The sequence below is a fragment of the Micropterus dolomieu genome, linkage group LG04 (genome assembly GCF_021292245.1).
Source record: "Micropterus dolomieu isolate WLL.071019.BEF.003 ecotype Adirondacks linkage group LG04, ASM2129224v1, whole genome shotgun sequence".
Taxonomy (NCBI): domain Eukaryota; kingdom Metazoa; phylum Chordata; class Actinopteri; order Centrarchiformes; family Centrarchidae; genus Micropterus; species Micropterus dolomieu.
Window position 1 is genome coordinate 24398619 of NC_060153.1, and position 12876 is coordinate 24411494.

General features: G+C 38.9%; 1 long non-coding RNA gene across 1 annotated transcript in view; it reads right to left on the bottom strand.

The window, feature by feature from the left end:
* Positions 1-12876, bottom strand: part of LOC123970010 — a 112115-nt gene that overhangs the window by 9268 nt on the left and 89971 nt on the right. Inside the window, exon 3 of the long non-coding RNA XR_006824843.1 lies at positions 4310-4422. This is a non-coding gene — a long non-coding RNA (uncharacterized LOC123970010). The remainder of the gene's footprint in view (positions 1-4309; positions 4423-12876) is intronic.

Sequence of the window (12876 nt, forward strand, 5' to 3'; positions counted from 1 at the left end):
GAAGACTTCACAGCCTCTCTTCAGGTAGGACTCTCATACTGCAACACATGTCTTTGTAAAGAGAGAAAATGACAGGACAAGGTCGCTAACCTGCCTGTCAGCTCGCACTGGTCCATTTCAGTGGATTTACCATAAAGGGTTGAATATGTGTGCACTCCAAATGTAAGTGCGGCTAGCTTAATCGCCTTCTCAGAAGCGAGTGACAGAAACACTCAAAGCGGGTCAGACCGCTTGTTGCCTTTCCTAAGAAGTCAGCCGCTCAGGGAGTGGATGTGCTTTGAGACAATCGAGCAGAACAGTGTCTACAAATGGCGATTTTTGCGTCTTTCTCTGACACTTTAAATTGCTTCCCCACTGCCGACATGTCAACAAAATTGTTCGATAAAATTTATTTGGTCTTTTGACTTATTAGGCCGAACACCAAAAGTGCCTTTTTTTTGCTGTTTTCAGCCAATTCATTTCGATGGCCGAACATGCGGTGCATCCCTACGGGGTACCTGCGGGGTCTTAAAAGTATTAAAAAAGTCTTAAATTTCATATTCCAAAAATAAGGCCTTAAAAGTATTAAATTTCGTTTACCAAGGTCTTAAATTTGTTCTTGTCCTTTCGTAGGATTAAATAAATGCTGTAACGTCATAAATAAACACTTTTTATGTGTGACTTTATAATTATCTGGTGTATCTGATGTTATACGGTAGTACTAGTAACATTACTGTTTACGTCAGTATTTAGCTTTCCGCTCTGGACTGTGGAGTGTTCACAGTGCACAAGCTCTGGCATCCAAGCCCTGGGCGAATTAGTCAGTTAGGAAAGAAAACAAAACGTCTCTGACGGGCTACTAACAAGTTGACGCTAGCTCGTCGCCTGAGAATGGTAAGGTGTCTGAAATTCAGAAAGCCAGAGACACGGACAAGTGGCGGTTGAGGCCGAGGACAATGCCGCTCACACAATGGCGAGCACTAATGAAACAGCGGAGCTGGAAGACCCGCCTGCAGGTTCCTGGTCAGTGAATGTTACAAAAGCAACGGAGAGACAGTTGTGTATGAGGACCGTGTCTGTGTGTTGGGGTTGCACCACTGTTGTAAGGTAACGTTATGTGAATGGAAACATCCGACATGCTAATGCACATTAAGTTTACGTCACCCATATGCGCCGATCACCGGGACGATGAAAAAACAAGCCCAATTCCTTACTGTATCTCTGCTACGTTCAAGCCAATACTATATACACTATATTTCAAACAGCCTTAAGATGCAAAAACCGAACAGGATGAATAATAACTGAAGCAATTGGCATATTATATTACATTACCTTATCTAGCCAAGGTGTAACTAATTGTAACAACTCATACTGCACAATTTGTTAGTATTTTTGATTTCACCCCATAAGGGTTCTTAGTGTACAAATATTGGATTGATTTCATTGGTGTAATTTACGCTGGTGATACTGGGGACATCATTTGTTAAATATGTTCTGAAAAATGGCTTGAAACAAGAAATGTTAAAAAAACAAAACAAATAAATGCTTTGAGAAAGGTTTATTTGCACAGTAAGAAAACATGTAATGCCATTTAAATATAGAAGAAACGTGTAAAAAAACAAACAAAAGCTGAGTACTGCATTATATTCTGTTTGAATTGTCATCTGAATCATTTTATATAAATAAAGACAATTCTACCATAAATTGGGGCAGAAAATGTCTCCAGAATGGAGGAAATTAAGTGTTTAGCGCTCAAAATTTTCTAGGGGACCCCATTTATATATTTCAGCATTGAATATTTCATCAAAATAGTGTTAAAATATCTTCTTGTCTTGTTCTCGTGAACCCTATATTGTAAATTGTGCATGTGAGCTAAGTGTATCATCATAACCAAAATTTGAACCCCTATTCACCACTTTTCAACACAAAGTGACGTCCTTGATTCATATCAAAGTACAAACACACCCCAAAAAGCTATAGTGTGTTAAATATTAATGTATTATGATAAAATGTTTTTATCAAATACATGTGTTCTTTGTAAATAACTTTCTCTGGCATTAGAATTCATATAGGTTTTTCATTATACGGCAGTGAAGTTGATATTAAATTTCATCCTAGGTGGTATTAAAAAGGTCTTAAAAAGTTTTAAATTTAACTTTGAGAATCCTGGGGGTACCCTGTCCCCAGATATTTTGGCTGCCCCAGTTGGACATTTTGGCCAGTAAAACTACTTGCGCATAAATAGCAGCAAGGTCAAGGTAACTGAAGAAACTACACTGAACAAAATTATAAACGCAACACTTGTGCTTGTTTTTGCCCCCATTCATCATGAGCTGAACTCAAAGATCTAAGACTTTCCCTATGTACACAAAAGGCCTATTTCTCTCAAATAGTGTTCACAAATCTGTCAAAATCTGTGTTAGTGAGCACTTCTCCTCTGACGAAAATAATCCATCCACCTCACAGGTGTAGCATATCAAGATGCTGATCAGACTTTTGCACAGAGTTTTATTGTGGCCAGCCTAAGGCACACCTGTGCAATACCCATGTTATCTGATCAGACATCAGACTATTTTGACATAAACAAAATGCTGCTGACCATCATGTTTGTTGTAACGTTCTCATCATTGTGTATTTATTTATTTATTGTAACAGTGAGACAACAATGGCATCATGAGGCCAAACAGAAACACAACATTGGCCGCTATCACCTGCATCCAGCATACCATGAATAAAAAATGTCATGCTCTTGCATTCCTCAGGTCTCCAGGCAAAATGAACTGACATGTATTCGCTCTAATTCTTTGACTGTACTGAGTCAAACTAGTTTTAATAATGTTTAAAACTGAGCAAAACAAATCTGCTCATCTAGTATTTGTTTGAGGTTAGATGAAAAGAAAGAGAGCGCTGAAGTACCACACAGGCACAGTCTATACACAGAGTTGGTGCATATACACTACTCGCTAGCTAACAGCAACAGCTAACTTGTATATAGTTCATACACTCGCTATTTGTGGCAAAAAAGACTGCGAAAACAAGCTTGCGCAAAAATCTAACTTTGATTTCCATCTGAATGCCCCTTTAGCTTTGTGATTTTGTACAAGTTAACCCAACTTAACCTAGAAAGGGAGGTTGGGCAGCCAGAATCAGGGCCAGTGTGAAATGTATATTAGGATCATTAATTGTAAATACCTTTTCTTTAAACCTGCAACCAGGCCCAAATGTAATGCTGTGAAACTACAGTAGGATTATCCTGATGCACTTCCTCAGTCAACACACTTGTGTTTTTGTTGTATTATGTACAGGGTTTTAGATGAAGAATAGGATTATGCATAACTAGTTTTGCACCTGGAAGATTATTTTTAAAAATGCAACAGTTGAAAAAGACAATGAAAAATGTATCGGGCCAACACAGAACAACCGAATGTACAACATCCTCGTTGTGTCTCACCACCACCCGCACAGAGACATCAAAGGATTTCTCATCACAGCAGGGAAAGTTTTCAAAGCTGGTTAAAATTATACAGCTGAACACAGTTGTTGTATCATCATATCATCATCCTCATGAAACATACACAGAGAAATGCTGACTGGCAAGCAGGCTGTGCACTGCTTTCTTGGATCTTTCTGACACATAATGTCTGAATGGTGCAGTGCTCAAACTCAACATCCTGTAATATTAACATTCTCATTATGTAGGGTTCATAGCTGTGTACTTTTTGTACATCTGCGTGACAAATACTATTGTTAGTTATATGTATAGTGAGTTGTACACAATGTACAAACAATAGATGCACATACGTATTTACATATTCACCTTATTAGGTGCATGTACATAGATTGTAGATTGTATACTTATTTATTTGTGAAGTCTGTGTGTGTGTGTGTGTGTGTGTGTGTGTGTGTGTGTGTGTGTGTGATGTCATATTTACTATGATATGACACAGATGAACGCACAAATTCAATATGGTTTGTAAATGACACTATAAATAGGTGCACAGATACACTAATAGATATATAATACATATTACTGTTGGTCATTGTCACTGTACCATTTGGCACTAAAGCTTGATGATAACATGTCTACAGTAATAACATATATTTACATTCATTTCAAATTCCAGCACACTAATATGAACACAAGCTTACTGTAAATTACACCCACAAAACAGGCGTTTATGAGCCCCAGGATGCATGCATATGAACATACAGTAGATATATATATGCATAAAAAATAAACATACAGAGTGTGAAGATCCCGCTTTTTATCTCTGATGTATATGCAAAAAAAATCCCTCCTCCGTTGAGACTGTCACACATAAATACTTACACAGGTAGCGGAGTTGCCTGGGGGGTTTTGGGCACCTTTCGTCTTAACCTTGATGTTCTCTCCAATTCCCACACATCTGCTTAACACGTGTAGCCCTGAGCATTCACTTCTGCCTGACAAGAGAAAAAGAAGAGATGAGAAGCGAGGGGGAGAAGGATAGAGGGATCAGGTGTCTCCTGAGATTCTGATTGGCATTCAGAAGCACAGCGTCCATTCCTTAGAGGTCCACCAGACCTTCACAAGGTGTTGAGAGAGGGACAAGAAGCCCTTAGATGTTCCTGACAGATGACTTTGGTGTCTCTGTAACAAGAGTTGAGAGGTTTTCAGTGAGTAGTATTATGAAATTCTTTGGATTGTTGGCGATAGGTTTGGTTTTATGTTGCATTAAAGCAACATTATGTAAGATTTGGCGAATTCAGAGTGTAATTCACCGCTGTTGTAAACAAGGCCACAACACAGCCACCAAGAAAGTACAACAACACAAGTCATAGCAATATTACTAACTAGTCCAACTGTGTACACAGAAAAAATGCCAGCTCAGTGTCTGCCTTGCAGCCTTTCATTTCACGAAGCTCTCGCAAAAGTCCAGCACATCTCTTTTTCTTTTCTTAGCTATTTCTGTCATTCCCTTCACCCCTGCCATTAGCTAATGTTATTTCCAAATTGGCTGCTGAGCCGGCCCCACTTTTCTCCAGCTGTTATTTTATAGTAAAAAGTTAGATAATGTTGATTGAAACTTGGGTGGCAAGCTAGCCAACAACGCTAGAAGCAACCAACGCAAGAGTACCACTTTACCGATGTCTGAGTGTGTTATCTACTAAGTTTGCTAACATCAACGAGTCAACAACTTTGCTAACACAGGCAAACATTAAGCAAGAGCAACAACACAAGACATTGCAAACCAGCTATTAAGAACAAGAAGGCCAGCTCTGCATTTGTCTTGCATCATTTCAGCTCTTTTAACTCACGCCAACGAGTAAAACCCAGCCGGTTACTCTTGTCTGGTCTCTTGCTCACTCACTCTCTCTTTTTCTCTTTCTTGCTCTCTGCCAACGTCTTCTTTGGTCTCTTTACAGCCTCTGCCATGATATCCATACTGATACATATACAGAAAGAACACATTGTACATTATTAGGGCCTGAGCACGAATTTTTTTTTTCTTTCTTTCTTTTTTCTGCAAAGCAACCTCAATTTTGGGGGCCTAAACATACTCGAAAAGCGCATGGGCGTGGCAAAATGGCTCGCCGGCGCCCCCTACAGAGCAGCCCCCAGACAAAGTTTCACCTACATGTACGAAATTTCTGTGGTACATGTATCACATCCAGACGCACAAAAAAGCCTCTTGGAGCCATTGCCTAAACCAAACAGGAAGTCCGCCATTTTGGATTTAATTTTTGGCGATTTACACACTTTGTACTTTAACGAACTCCCCCCTAGCGATTTAGTCCGGCCGACTTCAGATTTGTGCTGTACAGTCTAAACCCATTGACGATTAAACGGTGAGTCTTATGACGATTATTCGTCATAAAACAACTAACTTCAGTCTACATGCTCACATCCACACCAAATTTGTAATGTACTATAAGAGTCCCGCCCTGAACACAGCCACATGTTCAGTTATAGTTGTAATGCGAAGAACTATGTAGCACCACAAAAGGCATACAGGAAGTGATGATTAACACGAGCCGTTCTTGCGATATTTTTACTACCTGGGATTTCAATGGTGCATAGCGCAATACCAGGCAACCATAGTGGCCATGCAGAGACACCATTCACCCTATTACAAGTCAGTGTGCCATCAAAATGATTTTGAAGCTGTTGTTTTAAAATAAAATTATTACATAATGTTGCTTTTAAGTTAACTTGAGTTAAGCTTATTTTGGTTGCAGAGGTTATTCAACATTGTAAATGTATAGGTCTTAATTCACTTAGTTACTTACACTTTGAGATATCACCTGCTAATGATCCGCTATGTTTTAGGCCTTCAGTATTTGCTTACTTTGCCTATTATTTTGGTGTACACACTTGCTCACTTCTTCTCCCTCACTTCCTCTACCTGCTTCGACATTTAAAAGAATTGCAGAATCCCCCTGATATTTAGCTTCTCCCTTCTGTATGTGTGTAGGTGTAGAGAGCAGTATAGCCAACAGACATGTCTGGATGTTGAAATCCACAAAAATGCTAAATGTGGCTGGATTTCATTCTGGTTGACTGCTGGTGGAGAAATGTTTGTCTTAAGATCGCTCCATGTCATGGTTGATGTCGGCCCTTTATCATTTGGGAAATGAATAGGTAGCAACAAAGTACGCAATGTTTGTTTTTTTACTTACCTATTTTAATTTTTACATTGTAAATACGAGAAAGAAATCAATATATACTCATATAACTAGTAGTACAATTTCTAATTGTGTTTTCATGTTAAACAAATTGAGCAAGGAGATGTTGGATTTGAGTAGTAAATAAAGGTTAGCAAAGCGCGTGCATGTGAATGGGCCTCATCCTCTATTAGCCGCGATGGGGGTTGATCACCAAAAGGTGAAGACGGATGTGAAAAGGGGGGTTTATGTGTATGGGATGTCTGGTGTTATCCTCTAAAAGCGGATGTTTGGGAGTGGCTTTAACAATCGGTTGTATATATAGCGGGCTAGTTTTTTGACTTACATCTGACCGAGAGCGTGGAACAGTGACTGTACAGTTTTTGGGGGTGAGTTCGTATCAGACAGAGCTATCTTCGCAGAACAATAGTGCCATCTTTGCAGCATCACAATCATGGACGTCGCAGGTAATCATTTAGTAGTAATGACTCCAAAACTACGTATAATTATAGATCCTGTTGCAATGAGTATGGCTCCTAGAAAGAAGACTCCCCCAATGACATTGGCTGATCTTATGGACCGAAAGGCTTGGGCGCCTCAATTGAATGGGCGGTGGAAGATTTTATAATGTCGGGATTCTTGTTTGAGCACGGATCATCATCTTTATACAAGAAAGCTTGATGAAATTTTTCTTCGTGAAAGCACACCGCACATTATGTCCCCCATCATGTCAAAAGAGTGGGAGACGTGGTTCAGCACTGGCTTTGTGGTCCAATGGGGAGAATGGGATAGAACCCTTGAAATCTTCTCACACATTGATAAATTATTCAGATGGTATAAACCTTATGTTAGCTATGTAGGGATCAAAAGAAAACTTTCTGGTCCTGAGGACAAGCAAGATGAACAACAAACAACACCGCAGGCAACCTCAAAGACCTCCATGACGGGGCTGACGGTGACATTGTTCTAATTAAAATGTTTTGTGCAGGTACGAGAACATGTGCAGTGGGTGAGGATCTATCGAGCAGCCCTGAAAATTTTCCACTACTACAGGATGATGATAACTCATGGGTGGATGACTATGGCAAAGAACTGGGGAAAAGAAATTTAACATTTCTCGTTCCTGAAGAAAAAGCAGAAGAGGATAAGAGCAGGGTCAAGCCGTTTAAGGGTGCATGTTTGTACACTCTGGACTGTTGCGACAAGAACACATCTCCTTACACTACTACTAGCGGTATTATACAGGTAACTGTAACTTATTATTTATACGATATACTGCAGCAAAAAGCTATACAAACGTGTGCATTGTGCATATACAGACGAATGGAGCAGAAAACAACCTCACACATGCATTGACACGCTACCCTTCTTTTATATCAAAGGACATAAGAGACAAATTACGCAGAAGCTTTGTAACAAAAATTTCGCTGATGCTCAAAAATACGTCCTACGTGGTCTTGGGTTGGTGCCAACGTGTGAATGCAGTATTCGAGACATTGCAGCAGCTGCTCTACAGATTTGGCTGAGGAACCCTTTTCTCATTGCTTCGCTTAAACGGGTAGTTAGAGTGGAGGACAGTGTGAGCACAGTGGTTAAGGAACCTCTGGACATCTGGAAGGGGGAACAACACTAAAAACAATGGGGAATGTGTCTAGTCTACTAAACCATGTCAAAAAGAGATATTAATCTAATCGATATAGCAAATGTTTTTCCTGTGAATGACAATGAGTTTCATATGGGTCATGTGTTTTGTTTTTATACTTTTAGCATTGATTTGTGTGTTTTAATGCTAACCAGAAAACAACATTTCGATGTTGCTGATGTAATGTACAGCTTAACTGAATTTTTGGTTTGTAAAAACATAGGTGCTTGTACTGATTTTCTGAAAAGTGTATACTTGTAATCATTGCTGACGGATATGTTGTGTATGTCGTTGGAAATAAAATACATGAACACAGACGTTGAAGCGTCAGTCTTTGTAACAAAGATCATGGAGGAGGTGATGAGAAATATATACAATGCGACAGAAAACGCAGGGGCTTACGGAGGCAAGCAAAAACTTAAAAAGGCCATATTTGACACTACTGGAGTTCGGTACGCAGATTCAGACGTAGAAAACTGGCTCATGATGCAAGATGCCTATACTCTACACAAGACGGCTCCAGTGCATTGTAAGAGAAACAAGGTTTTAGTGAATTCAATAGATTGGCAATTCCAGCTAGATCTAGTCGACATGTACGCTTATTCTACTGAAAATGACGGCATACGCTATTTATTAACGTGTATAGATTTGTTTTCAAAATACGCATGGGTGCGTTGTTTAAAAAATAAGAGTGGTAAATGCGTCAGAATCCTTTAAAGATATCTTAGCTGAAGGTAGAATACCGCATAAAATTCAAACACGAGGGAAAAGAGTTCTTAAACAAGGATTTCGACGCGTTAATGAAAATTAATAGTATCGTACACTTTACCACATCAAATGAGACTAAGGCATCTGTAGTAGAGCGCTTTAACAGGACTCTGAAATCTAAAATGTGGGGTTATTTAACAGCCAATAATTCTAAACGATACGTAGATATATTGCAGGATTTAGTCACCTCCTACAATCATAGTTATCATCATAGAATTAAAATGAACCAATTGATGTAACAAAAGACAATGAAGATATCGTATTTAACAACTTGTATGAAACAAAAGATAAAAGAGTAATTTGTTTTAAATATGAGGTGGGCGATACTGTAAGAATTTCAAAACTACGCGGCCCTTTTAAAAAAGGTTATGAGCAAAATTATACTGATGAATATTTCACTGTAAAGGAATGCGTGTCAAGGGACCTTCCTGTTTACAGGTTAAAAGACTATGACGGTGAAATATTACAGGGAACATTTTATGAGCAAGAGATGCTAAAAGTTATTATAGATAAAAACAAAACATTTAAAATAGAAAAGATTTTATCTAGAAAGAAAAGACAAGGCCGGGACATGGTGTTAGTCAAATGGGTCGGATGGCCAGATGAATTTAACTTGTGGGTTTTGGAAAAACAGGTCATTCAGCTACCTTAGCAGATTACAAACACACGTATAAATGGATACAGATGATTTTTTTGGCACCCTGCCCAGCAACTCGTCTGCATTATTTTACCCGAGCAATACAATAGCAAACTTTAGAACGAAACTATCCAAGCCTTTACACTATAAATCAGCATACGTGCTGGAAACATGGAAATCGTTTTCATCAGAAGACTAAAAATTTGTTGTGTTTGATAAAAAATCCAACAAGAGGGTAGTTCTATCAGCGACACAGGGGTTCTATAGAACAATGTCACACATAATAGCTGAACTAAACAGTTGTTTATCGTAAAACGATATGGGTCACATTGAGCTTGATTACAACAACATTACCAACAGAGTAAGCATTTTACCAACGAGAGACATAGAAGACGTTTCAAGGAAAACTTGAACAAATGTTGGGATTTATCCCCGTAGCGGCTTTTAAAACTCACGAGGGAATTGCAACATTTAGATGTCAGCCACGAACTAACACAGTGTTCTTCTCTCTTTTAAGAATAGTACATATAGCGGGGCCAAATGACCACAAATACTTATGACAAACCACACTATCTGAGGCTCTGCAAAACACACATAGTATTGAGATTTCTCTCAAGTTAGATCAGAATCAACATATCCCTTTTACGTACGGCAAAGTGATAATAAAGCTACACTTTCGACCTGTAAAATATTATTAGACAAGGAGCAAACATGTACCATCCATATGCTCACAATGCGGACAAGTACGTTGCATATTATACAGCCCAAGCGGGTGACGATTTACCAGGATGCAGCGGGCGCGGTGCTCAGTATGGTGCAGGGTTAGGGGGTATCTTTAGGGGTCTGTTTAGATTAGCATTCCCCTTATTCAAGACAGGATTTACATTTCATTTAAAGACAGCTGCTAAAAACATAGCTACGGATGTTATTACTAACGTCATGAACAGGCGTCAAGAGGGGTCGGGTATAGTGGCCGTGGCCCCCCGACCAATAAAACGACCTCCTGGGAAAAGAGGGAGTTCCCCACCAAAGAGGCGTATCCGAACAACAAATAAGAAGACCCATACTAAGACTAGAAAAAATAAACAAGCAAAGAGAAGCAAGTCGACAAAACGTCAGAAGACAAGAGACATTTTCTAACGAGAATGTCGTTGGTACATAGCCTGTCACAAGAGTGCGTCAAGTCAGAGCTAGACCTGTTTATGGTGCCGTTAACACAAACAAGTATTGAGAAATGCATCTACGTCGAATTCCCTCCTCTAGCAGTGGTATCAGACTCTGCCCCCCTTGAATTTTTCATTCCAGCTAGTACAGAGGACTACATGGATCTAAACAATACGTTTCTGTACACGCGCGTAAAAATCACCAAAGCTAATAATGGCAGAAACCTGGATCAAGCAGACGAAGTGGGCTTTAACAACTACCCTGGATATACAATATTTTCACAGGTCAACATATCGTTGGGGGACCGACTCATAACACAATCATCAAACACATATCCTTACAGGGGTATAATAGAGTGCCTATTTAAAAGAATGGAGTACACACAAGGCGGCCGCTTAGTGGAGCTAATATCCCCTTTACATTCTGACTTGTTTTTTCTAGACAAGTTAATGATAAATGGCGTAGACCTCAAGAAAAAATTCATAAGAGCTGAAAACGAATTTTGCTTAATGCGCAACACTGTAGACGGTTAACATTATGTCAGCAAACCTGTTTGTAAAGAAAGTCACCGTATCTACGGCTGTTAAGCTAGCACACGCTAAGGCATTAATGCATGGTAATGTTTAATACCCCATAGAAACAGTCTGAAAGAGTAAAATTTTTAGTGTCCCTATGGGCACTCGTGTTTGTAATCAAGAAAATGTATTCTTGAGACAAATACCTAAATTTATTGTAGTAGGATTTGTAGACCATGAAGCATTTACAGGTAGTTATGTGCGTAATCCATTTACATTTAACCATTATGATATAGAGTTTTTATGTTTATACGTTGACGGACAACAATATCCTTCAAAACCATTTCAACCCAACTTTACCAGAGGGAATGCCATCAGGGAGTATCATCAATTGTACTCAGCAACTGGAAAGTATCTTAAAAACAACGCTATGCCCATAACCCGCGACAAATTTTGTAATGGATATAGTCTGTTCTGTTTTAACCTGAGCCCTGATAAAGGATGCGGAGACCATATGTCGCTCATTAAAAACGGTAGCGTTAGATTAGAGGCTCGTTTTAGAAATCCGCTTCAATGCACAATAAATGTGGTTATTTACGCCACATATGATTCTATAATTGAGATATCATCAAGAAGACAGGTTCTCATTGACTTTTTCTAACTTTAACAAACGATAGTATGAATACGATAGAATTGTCAAAAGTACTTGATAAGGTAGTGAAGCAAGGCGTCTTTCTCGGAGTATTTGCTAGTTACTAGCTTCCTAAATCAGTTATTAAAAAAAGACCCACCGTGTTGGTGGTAAACACAGACCCCTTCCACCTGGGAGTACAACACTGGGTCGCTATCTATATTGCTATATTACAAGCAGGGTGTGGGATCATTCTTTGACAGTTTTGGGAACTCTCCGGTATACTCACATTTTCCTGAATCCTTTTCAGTCTTTCTCAACAGTAATTGTAAGTCCACGCAACATACTGTTAGACAAGTGCAAGATGTGGATTCTGTAGTGTGTGGTCAGCAATGTGTGTTTTTTCTTTACTATATGGATAGAGGATTATCTTATGACAATATAATGACTAAATATAGTAATAATATTTTGTTATTACGGTGATATAAATAAAAACACTTTGAAATGATAAAGTTATGTCTCTATGTATTTATTTAAAACCAATAACGATATACAATTAAAAAGTTATCCAATCACTCAATCGCATTTCAGGAGATACAAAGGGACTTGTTTCATTGTTTGCTAATCGATGCCCTCTGGTAACAAGAGGTGTAGATGGTGGTCCAGTAATAAGAGGAGAAGATTCTCCAAAAGTCTTTCTCTTAATCTTAAATATTTTGACCTGTTGATTTGGTACAAATTATATAAGGTATATTCAATATAGCCAACGATTGCAGATATTCATCCCAACCTGTAGGTCTCTGGCTGTCAGACACGTTGTGAGAAGCAGTTACTCCTCTTATCAAATCATACACGAGACCCTTTAATAACATTACCGTTAAACACAAACTCCCCA